Genomic DNA, 22380 nt, shown 5'->3' on the forward strand with positions numbered 1-22380 from the left:
ATGATTTAGAGATGATCTGCAAAGAGGAGTGGACCAAAATTCCTCCTGACATGTGTGCAAACCTCATCATCAACTACAGAAGACGTCTGACCGCTGTGCTTGCCAACAAGGGTTTTGCCACCAAGTATTAGGTCTTGTTTGCCAGAGGGATTAAATACTTATTTCCCTCTGCAGAATGCAAATAAATTCATATACTTTCCACAATGTGATTTTCCGGATTTAATTTGTGATGTGCTATCTCTCACTGTTACCAATAACCTACCCTTCAATTATGGGCTGCTCATGTCTTTGTCAGTGGGCAAACTTACAAAATCAGCAAGGGATCAAATACTTATTTCCCCCACTGTACGTGCAGGACGTCAGACTCACAGAAACAGAAGCCTGCGCAGCCTTCTACATGGAATGTTGCTAGTGGAATAGCAACATTCCATGTAGAATCTCCAATGGTAGCAACATTCCATGTAGAATCTCCAATGGTATCTATTTTATTTTTGTTACATTTGTACCCTGCGCTTTCCCACTCATGGCAGGCTCAATGCGGCTTACATGGGGCAATGGAGGGTTAAGTGACTTGCCCAGAGTCACAAGGAGCTGCCTGTGCCAGGAATCAAACTCAGTTCCTCAGCTCCCCAGGACCAAAGTCCACCACCCTAACCACTAGGCCACTCCTCCTGTTGTACCTGGATATGTTCCTTCAGGTACATGTCTTAATTTCTTCTAAATGTATGCACCTCATTGTTTTCTTCATCTTCATTTTCTTTCTGGCTCATAGGAATGCTTCAAGTTTTAATTTTGGAAAAGCTACTGTGTGCCAGCCACCACAAGGCCCTGTTCCATTTTCAGACACTTGGCTTTGGGCACTGAAAACTGTCAGGCTTGCTGAATCTCTTTGTCTTTTCCTGCCACCAGTTTTACAGGAGATTTTTCTTTTTTTTAAGCTAAAGAAAAGCACGTTTGACAAAGCTGTTGGAACACTGGATTCTTCTGAAAGCTGACTGCAGCAACAGCAAGAATCTTAAACATAAAACATGAGAGCAGATATCACTGTAATCGATCTGCTTAATATTCAAAACGATTTAGCCGGCTGCTGACCGGTTAAAATCACTGAGGGGCCCTTTGACTAAGGCACGCCTAAAAGTGGCCTGTGCTGGTGTGGGCGTGTGTTTTGATCGTGTGCAGGTCATTTTTTTTCAACGTGCCTCTTTTTTTTGTGGCCGAAAATGGACGTGCGGCAAAATTAAAACCAGCGCGCATCCATTTTCGGCCTGAGACCTTACCGACACCCATTGGCTTAGCGGTAAGGTCTCACGTCCTAACCGGGCGGTAAGCGGTCAGTGCACGTAAACTGCCGATTACCGCCAGTTAAGAGCCAAGCGTTAGAAAATAGGCACCTACGTGCCTTAGTAAAAGGGCCCCACAGCAGTTAGACTGATCTTTGGTAAATCAAAATTTGAATCTGCCAAGCCCCTTCGAGAAAAATTACACTGGCTTCCCATCAAGGAACGTATTGCCTTTAAGGTTTGCATCTTGATTCATAGGATTATTTACAGCGAAGTTCCTGGATACATGTTAAATCTAATAGATCTACCATCCAGAAATAGTTCCAGTTTTTCCCGGTCCTATTTTATTTTACATTATCCAGATTGCAATGGCCTCAAATACAAATCTACTTACGCACCCAGCTTCTCCTTCATAGGAACACAGCTATGGAATGCACTGCCTAAATTCTTAAAAATCAACTCAGAACCATCTAAACTTCAGGAAATTATTGAAGACCACCCTGTTCAAGAAGGCTTACCTTCCAGACGTAACTTAGTTTACTTCTTCCCTGTTACAGCAAAAATTATGGACCCTAATGATCTTTTATTATCTTCTATTTGTTATTTTTATACGATACATTTACGATTACTATTTTACTATGACATTGTTTAATGATATTTTACTGAATTGTAGCCTACCCATGATAGTATAAGCTACATTGAGCCTGCAACTAGTGGGAAATGTGGGGTATAAATGTGTTAAATAAATAATATTCAGTGGCACTTAACTAAGTGCCGCTGAAATTTGAAGTTAGTGCCTAACTCAAAGCCGATAATGTCAGAGGCATTTCGGGGCAGACTCAGCACTTGGCCACGTAGGGGTTCTTTTAGTAATCTGCAGTAAAAAAATGGCCTGTGGTTGTTTGGGTGCGTGTTTTGAGCGCGTGCTGGCCCATTTCTTTTTACTGCGGCTGGGAAAAAGGACTTTTTTTTTTAACGGGCCGGGAAATGGTCGTGTGCTGAAACTAAAACTAGCGCACGTCTAGTTACGGCCTGAGCCCTTACCGCCACCCACTGACCTAGCGGTAAGGGCTCACATGCTACCCATGCGGTAACCAAGCAGTGCACGCCAACTGCTGATGACTGCCAGGAATGCCACCTGCGGTAGAAAATAGAAAATTATTTTCTACCACAGGATTCAGTGCGTGCCAAAATTAGAATTACCAATGGGCGCACAGACTAGCCCGGTGGTAGTGCCAATTCGGCGTACACTACCCACACGTTAGCCCACCCGTGCCTGACTCAGGAAAGATGTCAGGAAGTATTTTTTCACGGAGAGGGTGGTGGACGCTTGGAATGCCCTCCCGCGGGAGGTGGTGGAGATGAAAACGGTAACGGAATTCAAACATGCGTGGGATAAGCATAAAGGAATCCTGTGCAGAAGGAATGGATCCTCAGAAGCTTAGCTAAAATTGGGTGGCGGAGCCGGTGGGGGGAAGAGGGGTTGGTGGTTCAGAGGCGAGGATAGGGGAGGGCAGACTTATATGGTCTGTGCCAGAGCCGGTGATGGGAGGCGGGACAGGTGGTTGGGAGGCGGGAAAAACTGCTGGGCAGACTTATACGGTCTGTGCCCTGAGAAAGACAGGTACAAATCAAGGTAAGGAATACACATGAGTTTATCTTGGGCAGACTGGATGGACCATGCAGGTCTTTTTCTGCCATCATCTACTATGTTACTATGTTAGTAAAAGTGCCCCCTAATGCTCTAACCCATGGCCACTTAAGTGCTACATATCAACTTAAGCGGCTATGTATTATCCGGCTCAAAAATAACCAGCTATTCAAATCCGAAGGACGAATAGGGCCCAGCTTTGAATGTCTGAGAATAACTCCATTGGCAGTGAGCAGAATGCTCATCGCCACCGGCTGAATATCAGACCCATTGCTGTTATCTATATAGTTCTACCAGACGTAAGCGATAGACAGACCCCTGCTTTTTGAAGCTTACTTCCTCATTCTATAACAGGTCATCTAAATTAAAGCACTATGGGTCACAGTCTATATAAGGTACCTAAAAAATCCACACAGTAAACATTTCCACCTAAGCATATTCTATAAGTGGAGCCTAGATTTAGACATGGTATATAGAATACGCTTACTTGATACCAGTGGCGTAGCTACGTGGGCCCAGGGGGCCTGGGCCCCCGTAGATTTGGCCCTGGACCCCCCTTCCTACGACCCTCTTGACCCCCCCCTCCTGCTGCCAACCCTCCCCCGCTGTCGCCATGGGATATCTTTGCTGGCGGGAGACCGCAATCCCCGCCAGCCGAGGAGGTCCTCTTCTTCCTCTGAAGGCTTCGTTCTGTTTCTGACTTCCGTCAGACTCACAGAAACAGAACGAAGCCTTGCAGATCAGCCAGCCACACCCCCTTTCAACTGCACGTATTAGAATTTAGGTGCAGTTCATTACAGAATACGCTTAGCGAGTCGTGTGCATAAATTCTAATTATTGTCAATTAGTGCTCATTATTTCTTGTTAAGAGCTGTTAAAAATGCTGATTAGCTTGTTAAGCCAATTAAGTTACGTGCACTGTTGCAGAATATGCCTGGATCTCTAGGCACACTATATAGAATCCGACAGTATTTGCATGCTTACATTTATAGAATACTGCCATCCACACTGGTAAGTGTGCAGTTGAGAACATAAATGGCAGTACCACGCCTAACCACTATTCTATAATTAGCGCATTCACAGGGGATGGGTGGGTGTTCTAGACGAGGCTGATATTTACACAGTCTACTTATAGAATACTGTAAGCTACACTTGTAAATGCTGCATTTAGGCATGTGCCTTGATGTCCGCCATAGACCTGGCATAGCTACATGTGCCTACATTTAGGCTCAGCAGTGATGGTTATATGCTAGTATTTGCTGTGGCAGTCAGTGTTTTTTAAATGCTGCAGGCTTTTCATATCAGGATATTCAGTGCCAGGCTATATACAGATACTAAATATCTAAATATCTGGGTATAATACAGACTGGAATCTGGATAACTACCAGCCATTTTTGCTGTCCTAATTTTATCTGAATATTACCTGGTTGTAGAGGCAAGACCTCTGCCTATATAGTTAGAATGAAGCTTGCTGATATACCTCTCACAGTCCATAATTCAGAAGATGCTTCAATACAGCATTAATTTTGTCAGCATTTGCCAAGACTGCAACATCAGCAGGAAAACCCTGTGGCCCACTGCCAATGATCCAAAGAAAAACCACACAAAGCGTGGAGGTGCACTTGATCCCCACGAACCAAGTAGGAGAAAACAAAGGAGGGGTGGGGAAAATAGGCTCTATCCAAACAATGGGGGAGACGTATATTTTAATTACACAATGATATTTATACCATTTGCAATAAATATCATTGTGTAATTAAAATATACGTCTCCCCCATTGTTTGGATAGAGCCTATTTTCCCCACCCCTCCTTTGTTTTCTCCCACTGCCAATGATGCAATGGATGGGCAATTGTGGCAACATGTACTTATTGTTTTGGAACAATGACTCCTGGTCAGGGTGACCCAGTATTTGCAGAACATGGGTGTGGAGAAAAAACTCCAGAGTGATGTAAGAGGAACATTTTTATGGTTTGTGAAATCAGAATGTCCTGAACTTAACGCAGAAAAAACCCAATGCCTAATACTCACCTCTCAACATAACAAGGACAAATTCACCGCCATTGACACACCAAATCTGAACCTTCCAGTTTCGGACACCCTAAAAATTCTTGAAGTTACCATCGATCGACACCTAACACTCGAAAGCCACGCGAAAAACACAACCAAGAAGATGTTCCACTCCATGTGGAAATTAAAAAGAGTAAGACCTTTCTTCCCAAGGACTGTGTTCCGTAACCTGATACAATCAACGATGCTCAGCCATCTAGACTACTGCAATGCACTCTATGCTGGCTGTAAAGAGCAAATAATCAAGAAACTTCAGACAGCCCAGAACACTGCAGCTAGACTCATATTCGGTAAAGCAAAATATGAAAGTGCTAAACCCTTACGAGAAAAACTACACTGGGTCCCACTTAAAGAACGCATCACGTTCAAAATATGCTCCCTAGTTCACAAAATCATTCACGGAGATGCACCAGCCTACGTGTCAGACCTGATAGACTTACCACTCAGGAATGCCAAAAGATCAACCCCCACATTCCTTAATCTGCACTTCCCTAACTGCAAAGGGCTGAAATACAAACTAACGCAAGCGTCAAACTTTACCTACTTGAGCACACAGTTATGGAACGCATTGCGCGCAACTTAAAAATGATTTACGAATTAACGAACTTCCGCAAACTACTGAAGACCCATCTCTTTAACAAGGCATACCACAAAGATCAATCAATGTGATTATACACAACTCCTCCACATATATTCAGAACTGTCTTACAATATCTGCTTGTTATACCACTATCATGTTTTATCATTATCATGTTGCCCAAGATCCCTCTGTAACACTAAATGTCTATTTCTAATATATTTCCACTACTCATGATGTATTGTAAGCCACATTGAGCCTGCAAAGAGGTGGGGAAATGTGGGATACAAATGCAATAAATAAGTAAATAAATAAAAATTAGACAAGAATACCATTTGTGTCTTACTGAGTATAAGAAGTTAACACTTACCACTAAAAAAAGAATATTTTGATAAGGTTATTACTAATTCTCCTCCAATTCCAAAGAACGTTTCTCAAAAGTACGTAAATTGACCTCTATGCCTGCAGATAACCAGTTTCAGTACTTCAACCCCAAGATTTTCCTAAGAGATTTAGTAGCAAGGTTCTGAACACTTTTGTGTATAACAAGGCCATAGGTATTCAGACTAGATAGATTTATCCTCAGGTGTTCCCCAGCCTATTATATTTACCATTTATATGAGACCTATCTGTCAGGTTCTGCGATGTCCAATTTAGACTATGTAGATGATTTTGCAGTTCTTTTTTCCTGTCTCAGAAACTGTTGAAAACAGTTTGCAATTCTTGACTATTTGTCTTCAAACAGTGAGGACCCGGATGAGTGCTAATTGCTTTAAACTGAATGTTTCAACGTCACAGAATTTGTTTTTATCTGGTAAGGCATCCCCTTCTTTGGTTTCAGTAACCTTTGTTGTAGACTCTCTGAAAATCCCAATCGTTTCCAACGATGGCGACTAATTTATCTTTGGCCATTCAAGTTAGCACCACGATCTGTAAAGTTTTCTTTAAACTAAGGTTATTTAGAAGAGTATCCTAAGTTAATTTTAGAACTGTGTTACCCAGCTCCCTGACAGCAGTATGCAGGTCCCTGGAGCAGATTTTAGTGGGTGCAATGCACTTCAGGCAGGTGGACCCAGGCCCATCCCCCCCCCCCCACCTGTTACACTTGTGGTGGTAAATGAGAGCCCTCCAACCCCCCCCCCCAAAAAAACCCACTGTACCCACTTGTAGGTGCCTCCCTTCACCTATAAGGGCTATGGTAATGGTGTAGAGTTGTGGGGAGTGGGTTTGGGGGCGATTTTTGTGTAGCTCAGCACCCAAGGTAAGGGAGCTATGCACCTGAGAGCTATTTTTTTTTTTTTTTTTAGAAGTGCCCCCTACGGTGCCCAGTTGGTGTCCTGGCATGTCAAGGGGACCAGTGTACTACAAATGCTGGCTCCTCCCACGACCAAATGCCTTGGATTTGACCGGGTTTGAGATGGCTGGCCTCGGTTTCCATTATTGGCGAAAACCGAGGCCGGCCATCTCTGACATTTGGCCGGCCCCAACCAGATTATCGAAATGAAAGATGGCCGGCCATCTCATTCAAAAATACGGTCGGCCCTGCCCATTCGCGGCACAGTCCTCGGAGATGGGCACCCTTAGAGATGGTCGGCGCCATTCGATTATGCCCCTCTATGTTACTATCCCTTCTTACACTGTCTCATAAGGGAAAGTGTTCATCTGTGTTGCTCCTACATGGTTAGTGAATAGGATATTACTGCTAACTGGGTAATTCCCAGCTCTGCCCAAACTCTGTTCCCACAGTGTCCTGGTAATGCCCAGATAGTGCTGAGGTGATCTGACCAGATCTTCAGTGGCACTATCAAGGTAAATGCTGCTGAAAATCCGGTTATGGCACAGTGAGTGGGACTTATCAGGGTAAGATCCCCTCCTGTTTAGATAAGTCCTGATGAATATCAACTCCCTGGTCTTTAATAGATTACTAAATTTGAAGTAAGACAGCTCTAGTCCTTAACTGCTGTCATATTTTATGTTGCCATGTAATGTGGTGACTAGAGATTTGTAAGTATTCCATTCATCCATCATATCTGATGAAGTAATGCATTATAATGCAAGAAGTTCCACTCAGAACTAAAGAAGTTTATTTTCTCGGATGACTGCATTCGGATCCAAACAATCTCATGTCTGGCACAGTTTGCATGTCCCTTGCCCCCTCAATACTTCTGGAAATGTTGGTATAGTCAGAACTACAGTTCCCTCTAAGTTGAGCGGGAGTCCTCCACCTGCAGTCCTGCCAGTGGGGGGAGCTGTTTCACTATCACATTTTCAATAGTGAAGGACAGGCAAGCTCTACAGCATTCCAGGGAACCTGTCTGTCCCTGGTGATGAAAACAAAATATTGAAGCACCACCCCGACTGGCAGCTTAGAAGAAACAATAGGTCAGGACACCAAACACAAAAGATCTTAGGTACATACCCACACTATGTTTTTGTTATAGAATACCAGTGTAACCCAGCATTGGTGTGCCATACATTTACATGCCTGCAGTAAATGTAGGGCCGCTGCTTTTTAATATGTTTATAAATGATTTAGAGATGGGAGTAACTAGCGAGGTAATAAAATTTGCTGATGACACAAAGTTATTCAAAGTCGTTAACTCGCGACAGGATTGTGAAAAATTACAGAAGGACCTTACGAGACTGGGAGACTAAATGGCAGATGACGTTTAATGTGAGCAAGTGCAAGGTGATGCATGTGGGGAAAAAAAGAACCCGAATTATAGCTACGTCATGCAAGGTTCCACGTTAGGAGTTACGGACCAAGAAAGGGATCTGGGTGTCGTCGTCGATAATACACTGAAACCTTCTGCTCAGTGTGCTGCTGCAGCTAGGAAAGCGAATAGAATGTTGGGTATTATATGGAAAGCAGGTGTGAGGATGTTATAATGCCGTTGTATCGCTCCATGGTGCGACCGCACCTTGAGTATTGTGTTCAATTCTGTTCGCCGCATCTCAAGAAAGATATAGTAGAATTGGAAAAGGTGCAGCTAAAGGCGACTAAAATGATAGCGGGAATGGGACGACTTCCCTATGAAGAAAGACTAAGGAGGCTAGGGCTTTTCAGCTTGGAGAAGAGACTGCTGAGGGGAGACATGATAGAGGTATATAAAATAATGAGTGGAGTGGAACAGGTGGATGTGAAGCGTCTGTTCACGCTTTCCAAAAATACTAGGGCTAGGGGGCATGCGATGAAACTGGAGTAAATTTAAAACAAATCAGAGAAACGTTTTCTTCACCCAATGCATAATTAAAAACTGGAATTCATTGCCGGAGAACGTGGTGAAGGCGGTTAGCTTGGCAGAGTTTAAAAAGGGGACAGGATGCTGGGCTCGATGGGCCCTTGTTCTTTTCCCAGTGTGAAATTACTTATGTACTTATGTACAACAGCCATAGATTTGGCATAACTGTGGGCACCTAAATGCGGCAGGAACCCACATAACAGTATTCTGTAAGTTGCATGTGTAAGTGAGAAGCACAACTATGCTCTGTGAATAAGCCTGAGGGAAACAGCAACACAAATCAAACAGCAAAGGAGGTAAGGTGTAGTGGGTATGGATGGGAACAAAAAAAGGGCGAAGCCTCAAAATGGAGGAAGCAAGATTTATTGAAGGACCTGACATGGCCCATGTTTCGGCGGTTAGCTTAGCGGGGTTTAAAAAGGGACTGCTTCCTAAAGGAAAAGTTCATAGACCATTATTAAATTGACTTGGGAAAATCCACTGCTTATTTCTGGGATAAGCGTCATAAAATGTATTGAGCTTTTCTGGGACCTTGCAAGGTATTCGTGACCTGGATTGGCCACTGTTAGAAACAGAATACTGGGCTTGATGGACCTTTGGTCTGCCCCAGTGTGGCAATACTTATGTACTTATGATAGGAGACTGTAAATCACACACATTTTATACTTTTACATTTGGATGTATTCTGACTGAGGGGGTCTTTTACTAAAAGCTTAGCTCGAGTTATCTGCAGCAGGGCCCATTTTATTTCTAAGGGCCCTGCTGCAGATAACTCGAGCTAAACTTTAGTAAAAGACCTGAGCTACTACAGGAACCTATCTTTGGACGACCTCTGATGCAGGCAATTAGCTGAAGCACGGACTGTGTTGGGTCCTTCAATAAAACTTGTTTCCTCCATTTTGAGGCTCCAACTTTTTTTGTTCCCATCTAGGCCTACTACACTTTATGGCCTTCGCCATCCATTCTCTGCACATGCGTAAGCTCCCCCCCCCCCCCTTGCAGTAATGAAATAACTCTAATAATTACTTTTTCCACTGAGTAATATAATACCTCATTACTTAATATAGTCACAGTAACTTAACATTACTTTTATTAAACAAGTAACTAGTAAGTGTAATATATTACTTTTACAAAGTAACTTGGGCAACACTGCCCCTGTGTGGGTTACAGGCGGGAAATGGGTGTGAACTGTGTCTGAAACTTACCAGGCATCCCCATTATCTATCGCTGCTGTTAACATGCAGGAAAGATCTTTATTGTGCTATAACTATACCAGGGGCGTAGCCAGACAGCAGATTTTGGGTGGGCCTAGTCAAGAAGTGGGTGGGCACCAAGTGTTCTCCTCCCCCATCCCCCCAATGCGATGAGGCCAGTTTCAGCAGCTTAGGAAGCTTAGACTGCTGAAGTGGAGAGCAGTGTTTTCAGCACCATCAGGGGGGAGGTCTTCAGCTGGTGGAGCTTGGGATCCCCACTACCTAGCATTAAATATGTGCTGCTGTTGGGTGGGCCTGAGCCCTAAGTGGATGGGCCCTGGCCCACCCAGGCCCACCTGTGGCTACGCCACTGAACTATACCCCAGCAGTTACTGCACAGTCTTTGCGGTGACCATGCATTCATTTTTACAACTAATTGCAAGGTTTACTGAACTTTAGCAGAAGGGCCTCCAAGAGTGTTCAAGGGGAAACTAGGGTTAAGATTTAAAGCAATCCTCAAAACCGAAAATGAAAATGGAAGAGGATGGGATGTGTGAAAGTTAAGGTGGTTTTTATAAGTACCTTTATTAATGGAAATGTCTCCAGTTAGCTAATGAAAAATCCAAATGATTAATTCCAGGCTGACCCATCCCTATTCTCCCTTCTAAATCTGTGTGACAAGTGGAATGAGTTATAGGAAATAGTTTATAGTTTATTAAATTTATTATACTGCTTTACATAAATTCAATATCAAAGTGGTTTATAATACACTTATATTATTAGACAAAAAGAAAAATAAATTAACTACAATAAAAGATAGGAAAGTCAACACACATTCATTCAAAGATAAAAATATCCACTTCAGTTACCAAAAATCAGACTTCCAGACTTGCTCCTGGAAAAGCCAGTGTAAAAAAGTATGCTTTCAAAGTCATTTAAAATGAGATAAACTTGTCTCAGCCTGCAAGGTCCCTGGAATATTATTCCAGAGATCCGGTACCACTACATAAAATGGCCACTTTCACGTTGCTACCAAATGAACCTCCTTAACCACTGGTACTTCTAAGCATAAAGCTTCTGAGGAACGTAACTTTCTCATCAGAACATAGGCTTTAACCAAGGTCATGAGAATCAAAGCCACCTACTCATAATAAGCTCTATGCATCAACACTAAAAGTTTAAATTGTATTCACAAATGCACTGGCAACCAATGATAGTGAATGTAGAATGGAGTAACATGATCTTTCCCACCCACCCTTCCTAAAATCCTATTTTGCAAAGTTTGAAGTTTCTTCAAATAATTTTGTGGTAATCCAATTAGAATTGCATTAGCATAATCCAAGTGGGTCATAAATAATACATGGGTCATGGGTAATGCTTCCCTCAGCATTCCCTAATAGCATATTCCCAAATGATGAGGTTGGATTTTCTGAGTGACATGAAATCAATGGAAAGGGCTGAGGGCAAAGCTGATATCTGGAGTAGTGTTAGGTTCTATTGCTGGCTAGCCACTGGAGGGGGAGGGGGAGAGGGCTCTATTTGCAGGCTCAGACCGATTGCTGGTTACTGTAACTAGTTTATGCATTGGGCCCAATGAAGCCACCAGGAGGTAGAACATGATTTCGTGCAACATATAACATTTAAATAAAAGCTACCAGGCTGAGATCAAGGACCCATGGGCATGTGGAAGAGAGTAATATTGAAATAATTAAAATATTTAGTGTTCATATAATGAGATTAGGGTAGGTGCATGACTGATGAAAGGGTATTAGGGGTCCAAGGCAAACCTTCAATTCCCCCTTCCCCCACTCGATTAACTTTTATGCCCCTAATTGCCCCCCTTCCCATTGGCCACCTAAAACCAGGCCTAAATACCTGCGTCTAACTTAGGCACAGATCAGATATATTCCATAATAATGTGCATAGTTTTTTTTTTTAAATGCCCATGCCCCGCCCATTCTACATCCATGGTCACACCCCCTTTTTGATTGTGCACATTTGAATTTATGCACATCACATTATAGAATACACCTAGAAAGTTGTGCACGTAAATTCTAATTAAAGCCAATTAATGCTGCTAATTGGTTGTTAAGTACCAATTAGCGGCACTGATTGGCTTGTTAATCAATTAAGTTGTGCTTGCAATTTGGCCATTTGGCCAAATTATCATGCACAAATTAAGGCACCATTTATAGAATTTGGGATTATGTGCATACCTTCAGTATTTAGGCATGGAAGAGAGGCAGGAGAGAGGGGATATAATAGAGACATTTAAATACCTCAGTGGCATTAAAGTACAGAGGAACTAGACTTAGGAAGAATCTCAGAAAATACGCTTTCATGGAAAGAGTGGTGGATGGATGGGATGGCTTCCCAGTGGTGGTCATGGAGTTAAGGACTGTGTCAGAATTTAAGAAAGCGTGGTACAGGCACGTGGTACCTCCTAGGAAAAGGAGGAGTTAGTGGTTACTGACGATGGGCAGACTGGATGGGCCATTTGGCCCTTATCTGCCGTCATGTTTCAATGGGCACTTATACCAGCTCAATAGCTGGTATAAGTGGTCACACCTAACTGTTACACACACATCTAACCCCCTTTTTACGGCACCACGCTAGCGGCTGCTGCATGGTAATGACAACACAGCCCCTTCACTTTTAATAGGCTGTGTCAGCATTACTGCACAAGCAGCCGCTAGAACGACTTTGTAAAAGAGGTGTGTGTGTTTGGGGGGGGGGGGGGGGGGGGTTAAGTGGTTAAGCTGGTACTCTATGAAGGACAATAGGTGCCTATGTTCCTTTATAGAACAGACTCCTACCAGGTGCCCATTCATAGACTTGTTCTCAGAGTGTTTATGAAAGAAGAAGAGACAATGTTTAATTAACACTGTATAAACTATGGAACAGATCATTCCGCAGAAATTGCCTGTTCAGAGTACAGATTAGTTGGACTACCCCTCCTCCCCCCCAAAAAAATGATGAGGATGGGAGAGACACCTTGGGCTTTAAAGAGAAATCCATTTCTCCCATCGAAATAAATGGTGCATATCTGAACAAGGGTTACATGTGAAAACATTCACATCACAATAGGGAAACTGGTCTATTAAGGTAAATGCCCACATCCTTTTGTTTAAAGAAAAGCTTGGCTCTTTCTTTTAAACCAGTTTTCTTTTGTTATTATCTGCACCTTTTGTACTTGGAGATGTCACTAATTATTGATGTACAGCCTGGTTCTTGTTTCTTTTCAACTGACAGTTTTTTTTTGTTTTTTTAATCCCACAGTTTGAGCCATTTTCTTAATTCCAGAACATGTAATATTCCTCCATCAAGTGTAATTAGTAATTCAGCACAAACACATCACTCTCTCTCTCTACATTATTACTTTCACTAATATTCTTTTCATGCACTGCTCTATTAAATGTTAAGCGAGTCATCCACAGTACTTGATTTAGCAAAGACACAGAAATCTGACCTGATGATCAATGATTCAGCTGGTCTAGAAACATTAACATTAACAATGTAATGTGTATTCCGCTAATACCTCATGGTTCAAAGCACAGCCCAGTATACAAAAAGGAGTGGAGGAGTGGCCTAGTGGCTAGAGTGTCCGTCTTAACACCCAGAAGTGGCAGGTTCAAGTCCCATTACTGCTTCTCATGATCTTGGGCAAGTCATTTAACCCTCCATTTGCCTCAGGTACAAACTTAGGGGCCCAGTTTACCATTCATTCTTCAAGGACTACTGCCAGCCCAAGCCATTTTTTGAGAAGAAGTGAAGCGGTGGAAGTTTGGCTCGAATAGAGTATTGTTGCTCTTGGAGATAGTGAGGGGAATAATCGAACGTCGCCGGCGAAATAGATCGCCAGCGATCTATTTTGGCGGTGGCGCAACAGCTGGCCAGAACCGTATTATCAAAAAGATGGCCGGCCATCTTTTTTTTTCGATAATACAGTTTAGATCGGCCAAATGCCTTGGATGTCGCTGGGTTTGAGATGACCGGTTTTGTTTTTCAGTGATAATGGAAAAAAAATGTCGGCCATCTCCAACCCGGCGACATCCAAGGCATTTGGTCATGGGAGGAGCCAGCATTTGTAGTGCACTTACATGCCAGGACACCAACTAGGCACCCTAGGGGTCAGTGTGGTGGACTTCAGAAACAGCTCCCACTCCCACATGCATAGCTCCCTTACTGGGTGTTGAGCCCCCCCCCCAAACCCCCTACCCACAAATGTGCACCCACTAAAAGTGCTCCAGGGACCTGCACACACTCAGGCCTCTAGGACTTGTTGCTGCTGTATAATCTTGGCACACCAGGTGACACCTGAAGACTAATGTCTTTGAAAAAGTGCTTTATTTGAATAAGCACCTTTACTCACAGTTAACTGCAGATCAGAGGTTGTGCCCCACTGGCAAAGAGTCTCCCTGATACTGAGATTAGCAGTAGGTCCGAGCTGGCAGAATGCTGTACAATGCCCTCTTTCAGCAACATTCAAGGTAATAACGTTTTCTAACGTGGGTAACACATGAAAGGGATCTAAAATTGGCTTACAAAAATGGCCTCTACCTCATGGACTACCGGAAACAAAACAGGGCACACTTTGACCCAGTTAGCAGGGAGGAAAAGCACCATGGGAGTAGAGCCCAGTACCCTACACCCACCACAATGCATTGCTGATGTGACTCTGCAGGGCACCTAACAGAAAAGGTGTCACACTCACCCGAGAGCCACATCGCAACCACAGAAAGGCTGTCAGACGATACAACACATTCTGCTGTCATGGAGGTGGGTACGGCATTTGAGGCTGGCATACAGGCTGGCAAAAAAGGTTTTCGTTTTAACTTTTGTAGTATGGGAGGGGGCTGGTGACCACTGGGGGAGTAAGGGGAGGTCATCCCCCATTCCGTCCGGTGGTCATCTGGTCAGTTGGGGCACCTTTTTGAGACTTAGTCGTGAAAATAAAAGGACCAAGTAAACCCGGCCAAATACCGCTTAACGCCGCTTTTTTTTTCCATTATCGCCGAAAGCTGGCCATCTGGTAGCCACGCCCATGCCCACCCATGCCCCGCCTTCGCTTCGCCAGTGACACGCCCCTTTGAACTTTCACCGGCGAGGCGACAGGAAAGCGGCGATGCTGTTAAAAAGCCAGCTTTCGATTATACGCTTTTAGCCACTTTTGCGAAATCGCCGGCGATCTCCCGATTTGTGTCGGAAGATCGCCGGCGAAAAGTTTCGATTATAAGCTAGAGTGATACTCACCTTGATTTTCCCCTGACGCAGCCTAGAAAGGTGAAACAGGGTATCCCCTGTTAGGATTTACAGAGTTGCAGTTCACAAGGAATGCTGGACGCTGTTGGCGGCTGACGGTGCAAATGCTATAATAGCGAATACATCCACGATACGCACCACATAGTGGGCATTAGTATTTTGCTTCACTGAATGCTTTCTGTATCTATAGAAGGGATTTGTCATTTTCCTATTAAAATCTAATCTGAGTGGAGTTGTTTTATGACTTATGATTAAATGGAGCCTCCTACAATCTTGAAGGCTTGGTCCTTACAAATAGGAGTGACTCTGATATCCACTGAAGTCTTTTTTTCTCCACTTATGAGATATCGTTGGTTACATGGGCTTTAAATGACATCCCTAAAGATACAGAACCTAAGAGTAGAAAACTAAATTTATAGACTGTGATATTGAGCTCAACTGATTCTTTACATAAAAAGGGAAAAAGAACCCCCCCCCCCCCCAGAAATGGCTTGTGTGGCAGTAATTGGGCATCTTTTTACCCACTGTGATAAAAAAAAAGGCCCTGGCACATGGGTAAACGGCCCCCGCCACTAGCGCAGGGCCCTTTTCCCCACAGCTTGGTAAAAGGGCCCTTTAGATTGAGAGCCCTCCAGGGGCAGAAAAATACCCCGTCTACCTGAATGTAACTCACTGCTACTGAAAAGGTGCGAGCAAAATCCAAATAAATAAATAAAAAGCTGAGCATTTCCAGGAATTAGAAGCAATAATCAGCCCCAGAGAACCACTATTGGTTTATATCTTTTTTTTAAATTCATTTTATATTACATATTGGTTTATATCTTTACAGAAGAGTTGCAGAGATCCGTAGCCCCATTCTATGTCAATGAGGTATGCCACAGTCCATAATGCATCTTTAACTAAATGGACTGTAATCACTAACGCCTACTAACAAGGAAAATAAATGCCAATGATCCGTTGGTAAAACTTGTCAAACGGCAGTCACTGCTTTTGAAATACTACTTCTTAAGCTGACAGTACATAAGAACTGCCATACTGGGAAAGACCAAAGGCCCATCAAGCCCAGCATCCTGTTTCCAACAGTGATCTACGAGTTTGCAGATAGTCCCTAAGAGGTTGAACTATGCAGTATAGCTGTGAAAGTTCTCCGAGGGGCCCCTTTTACAGAGCAGCGATAAGCCAAACGCGGGCTTGCCGCTCGTTCTTTTGAGACTATCGCAGGCCCAACGTGGCCTCTGGCAGTAGTCCCGCCCCCAAGCGTGTGCCATTTCCAGGGGAAAAGAAAACCCCCCCGGAAATGGCTTGCACGGCGATAACCGGTGGCAACCAGGCATCACCGCACACTGCCCAGTTACCGCCAGGTTAGCGCAGGAGTCCTTATCGCCACCTCAATGGGTGGCGGAAAGGGATCCCTGTCACTTGGCCATGAAGTAAGAGTTCTCTTACCGCATGGCCCTATGTGTCCGTGGTTTTTTTTACCTGCTGCGATAAAAAGGGCCCCGACACACGGGAAAAAATGGCTCCTGCTGCCAGCGCAGGGCCTTTTTTCATGCAGTTTGGTAAAAGGGCCCCTGAGATTTCTACTATGGGAGAAACTGTAAATGAAGAAAAGGACTCTACAGTTACTTCATTTATAGCCTGCTAATACCATTCACATAGTTCATAACGGATTACAACTAAGATACTTGGGGCCAGATGCACTAAACTTAACAAGCCCTTAATGAGCAAGTAGTAAACCCTGGCATGCACTAAAGACTTTTTTCCAACGACGGTAGCAGCTAACGAAAACAGAATGCAGATGAGCCAACTGTGCAGAAATCCTATTGTAATGAGATGCACTGACCTTTTCCGATTGCCTTAACAGTGGAAAATGCTGGAAAATCTAAGGAGAGGTCTTACCTCTCGTTGGGGCTGCGCTGGATTGAAAAACTGCTATAAAAATAACAACAACAAAAAAAAAATTGCTCCGCTTCAAAAAAAAGCCTTCCATTTTGGCCGTTTTTCAATCAGCTGATATCAGAGAGTGCAGTTGAAAGAGTCCATCACAAAAATAGCCTTCCATTATGGCCATATTCACACCCAAATTAAAACGTTCTTTTTGGCCGTGCTTCACTCAGCTGAGAGACCAGGAAGTCTCTGAGCCAATCACAGCGCGTTTAGCACAGCTAAACGCACTGTGATTGGCTCAGAGACTTCCAGGTCTGAGTGAAGCACGGCCAAAAAGGACGTTTTTATTATTTGGGTGTGAATAATGGCCAAAATGGAAGGCTATTTTTGTGATGGACGCTTTCAACTGCACTCTCCGATATCAGCTGATCAGGTGAGTGGCGGCGTCTTTGGGCAGCACAGAGGCGTATTTGGCATGCGCAGAGCAGACAGCATAACGCTTTGCTGCTCTGTGCATGCTCCACCGGCCGATTGGCCGACTGTTTTACAATGGAATAGAGAATGCAAGTGAGCTACAACGAGTAGCTCATTTGCATTCCCTTTCCTTGATGCATAGCCGTTCCCTGCCGATTCGCTATGGAATTCGGTAGGGAACGGCTCTATCGACGACTTTAATGCATCTTGCCCTAGATCACAGTAAATCTAGGATGTAACAATATTGATCCAGAGCTGCCATACGTATTAATATCACAATCATCTATAAACTTCACACAAACATGTATTCACTAAAATAGCTGCAGTATATTACTTTCTAATCACATATCTATAAAACAACATCTTTAATCCCTTCTTAAAATATCATAGCTAGGAATATGCCTTAATTTGAATGGCAGGCAGTTCCATAAACTGATATGCAAATAAACAGGTAAACAAATTTCCTCAAGGTAATCCCCCAAGGGCTTGGAAAGGAAAATGAGAATGAACTTCGAGTACTACAATATTGTCCTACATTTGAACAGCATACAAGAGAAGTCATATATTGAGGAATCAAGCCACATACAATCTTAGATAATAAACATCCTAATTTAAATAATTTTCTAGCTTCAATAGGAAGCCAGTGCAGTTTAATAAAATATGGTGAGATGCCATCTGATTTCTTAAGAGGAAAAAAAATCAGATGCTCAGCCACATTTTGAATAGTTTGAATTTTTCTCAATAAATGCTTTGACAAACCCAGGTATACAATATTACAATAATCTAATTTACTAAGGATCAATGATTGTACCACTAACCTAAACAGATCTTCTGGCAAATATTTCCGAATGCTTCTCAACTTTCTAACAACATAAAAAGAACTCCTTACAAGTGAATTAGCCTGATGCTCCATAGATAATTTATCATCCAACACAATATTGAAAATTTTAATTGAATGATCTAATAAATAAGATTCTCCACCAATAGTGAATTTTAAATCCGTAATTTGATTCTGCCTTGCCCCCAACAATAGAAATTTCACTTTCTCTCTATTTAATTGAGATCACGAAAAGCCATCCAGTTTGCAATAGTTGAGAAACAATGAGAAACAGTATTATACATATCTTTAGATCAGTAATGACAGAGAAAATTACAGTTATATATAACTAACATAGCCTTCCTTTTCCAACTGTCTACCTAAAGAAGACATGAGTACATTAAACAATACTGGTGATAAGGGAGACCCCTGAGGCACACCTGAGGGTAAAGACCAACTGTCAGATAACAATCCCTGCATCTTAACTCAGTAAGACGCCCCAAGCTACATGCTAAACCTCGTAGACCTACCTCCCAGAAATGCTAAACGATCAGCTCGCAAACTCCTTAATCTGTACTTCCCTAATTGCAAAGGATTAAAATACAAGATATCACATGCGACTAGCTTCTCCTATATGAGCACGCAACTATGGAATGCACTACCAACTGGCTTGAAGACGATTAACAAAATAACTAACTTTCGTAAATCACTGAAAACCTACCTCTTCAGCAAGGCCTACAATGGGAATCCATAGCTTATTATAACACTTCACCACTTCACGGCCTCATCCTATTCTGATAGTCATCTTTCAATAACTTTGATCAGCTCTTTTTCTCCTCATCCATGATCTTGTTGTAACACCAATTGTACCTGTCTCCTGGAATGGTGGTACCATAACAGGTTTCTTTAAGCCACATTGAGCCTGCAAATAGGTGGGAAAATGTGGGATACAAATGCAATAAATAAATAAATAAATAAATAAATAAAAACCAGGAATCACCTAAACCAGTGTTTCTCAAGTCCAGTCCTGGAGTACCCCTTGCCAGTCAGGTTTTCAGGATATCCACAATGAATATGCATGAAAGAGATTTGCATATAATGGAGACAGTCCATGCAAATCAAGTTAATTCATATTCATTGTGGATATCCTGAAAACCTGACTGGCAAGGGGTACTCCAGGACTGGATTTGGGAAACACTACCCTAAACCATGAAAAACATGGCTGGTTTCATCAAGGATTTCAAGTAAAACTTCATAATCAACTAGATCAAATGTACTGGAATGATCTAGTTGCATGACAAGGGCTCACCAACCCCTGCTCATAAGATGTCTAATATGATTCAAAGTGTAAACAGCAAAGCTTCTGTGCTGTGATCAGCACGAAATCCTGTCTGTGACATATGCAACAACCCAAAATGATCCAAATAGGCTACCGACTGCTTTGTCACTGAGGCCTTCATTATCTTTGCAAAATAAGGAATTGACGTCACAAATCCTATAATTGGCTGTATCACCCTTGGAAGCCAAATGATTTTTTCAGTATAGGTGTAAGAATAATCTCAGAAAAATCCATGAGAAAAGTACCAGAAGCAAAACAATCTTCAATCCAATAAAGCAAAGCCTCCTTAAATACTCTAGAGTCTAGCCACTATTTTAATTAAATAGATAGGACAGTTATCAAGGTAACAATGGACATTTGCAAACTTTGGATACAAAGAGGCATGTTTTCAAAGCACTTAGACTTACAAAGTTCCAAAGTTACATGGAGGGGCATTTTCGATATGACGTCTAAGTCTGACTTTGGACATTTTACAAAAAAAGTCCAAAATCTAAATAGGAAAGAAGGTAATTTTTGAAAAAGAAAAACGTCTATCTTTTTTTTTTTTAAATACTGTTTTGTGATTTGGACGTTTTGTTTTTGGTCCATTTTCGGGAAAAAAAAAAAACAAAACGTCCAAGTGCAAAACGCACAAAATCAAGCCATTGGGATGTAGGAGGAGCCAGCATTTTTAGTAGACTGGTCCCCCTGACATCCCAAGACAGCAATAGGGCACCCTAGGGGGAACTGCAGTGGACTTCATAAAAAGCTCCCAGGTACACATCTCACCATTGCTCCCTTACCTTGTCTGCTGAGCCCCCCAAAACCCACTACCCCCCAACTGTACACCACTACCATAGCCCTTAGGGGAAAAGGGGGCACCTATATGTAGGTACAGTGGATTTCTGGTGAGTTTTGGAGAGCTCACAGTTCCTCCACAAGTGTAACAGGTAGGGGGAAGTAGAAGCCTGGGTCCACCTGTCTGCAGGGCACTGCACTCACCACTAGACTACTCCAGGGACCTGCATGCTATTCTAATGGACCTGAGTATAACATCTGAGGTTGGCATAGAGGCTGGCAAGTAATGTTTTTCATCACATTTGGGGGGGGGGGTAGGAGGAGGTTAGTGACCACTGGGGGAATAAGGGGAGATCACTGCTGAATATTGCTGGTTAGCGTCTAGCCGGTTATATAGATATATCCATCTCTACACTGATTTTAAAGTCAGGCCTGCCAAGTTTGGTAGTCGTATTTGGCTGCGTGAAACCCTGGAATATCTTTGGCTGGTCTGACTTTAACTGGCCAGTGCTGAATATCAGCTTGGCCAGTTAAAGTCTGACCAGCCAAAGTTAAACTGGATATTCAATATCGGTCATCAGAAACGGCCTGGAATTGAATATCGGAAGCAATTGTCATACATTTTAGGAGCTTTGCTCATAGATTTTACATACAGAAATGCATGGCTAATACTGGCACTCAAAAATTGTTGGTTTTTAAAATTTGTTGCTCAAACAAAAAACAATTTGCACACACCAGGCCTCTCCTTAGAGGAAACACTGCTCAGCATCAACCATGGAAGTTATTTGGTCTAACTCCCTCGGTCTGAAAATCAGCCTTTTTGTGTATCAGATTAACTGTTCACTCGTCCTCTAGATTGTTCACTTGTCTTTAGATTGTTCTCTTCTCTTTTAGATTGTAAGCTCTTGAGCATGGACCGTCCTTCTATGTTTAAATTGTACAGCGCTGCGTAACCCCAGTAGCGCTTTAGAAATGCTAGTTAGTAGTAGTAGTAGTAGTAGTAGTATTTCTTACTGTGCTCATGTTTATATTTTTGTGAGCAGAATGAGATGTGAGTGATCTTCTCAGCATTTGCTGGTCCCAATCCAAAGAATTTGCCCCCCCGCCCCCCCCCCCCGTTTACAAAGCCGCGCTAGTGGCTGACAGTGCGGTACTGCCGACACAGCCCATTCACTTTGAATGGGCTGTGTTGGCAATGCTGCACAGCAGTCGCTAGCGTGGCTTTGTAAACAGGGGGTTGTTACAGATGTTACAGATGCCCTACAATTTCTGCAGCCTCTGAAGGTGGATCATCTTGCCTGAAAAGGGAAATATGAGCGTTTTCTTCCAGTTTCAGTTTACTGCTTCTGCATGCTCAGGTTTCTAATACTGCCACTGTTGTCTTGTATAAATTTACATGCAATCTGGAACGTGGAAAGGGGCTGAAATGAATAGGTCACTGTAGAGTTAGCTAAATATTAGCCAACCATAGCTATAAAACAAAACAAGTAATCAGATTCTTTGTGTTGGGTACCTGCGGTGTGTTATTGGCTTTAATCAGTAAGGGTTCATTTACTTATCAAATGGACACAAATTCTTACATAGTAGAAGAACTGCAGGAAACACATTCAAGAATGCATGATTTCAGCTGAAAGATATTTGTCACACTTAATAAATGGCAAATTAGGTGTAGGTTATCTGTGTTAAAGCTTGAACACTGAATGAAGCACGGAATGGAAGCCTTCTTGGGATACAGGTTTTGCTACAAAATTCACAGCTACCCCTCCCTACCCATCTTCAAATCCTTGCTCAAAGCCCACCTCTTCAATGTTG

The sequence above is a fragment of the Microcaecilia unicolor genome, chromosome 6 (genome assembly GCF_901765095.1).
Source record: "Microcaecilia unicolor chromosome 6, aMicUni1.1, whole genome shotgun sequence".
NCBI lineage: Eukaryota > Metazoa > Chordata > Amphibia > Gymnophiona > Siphonopidae > Microcaecilia > Microcaecilia unicolor.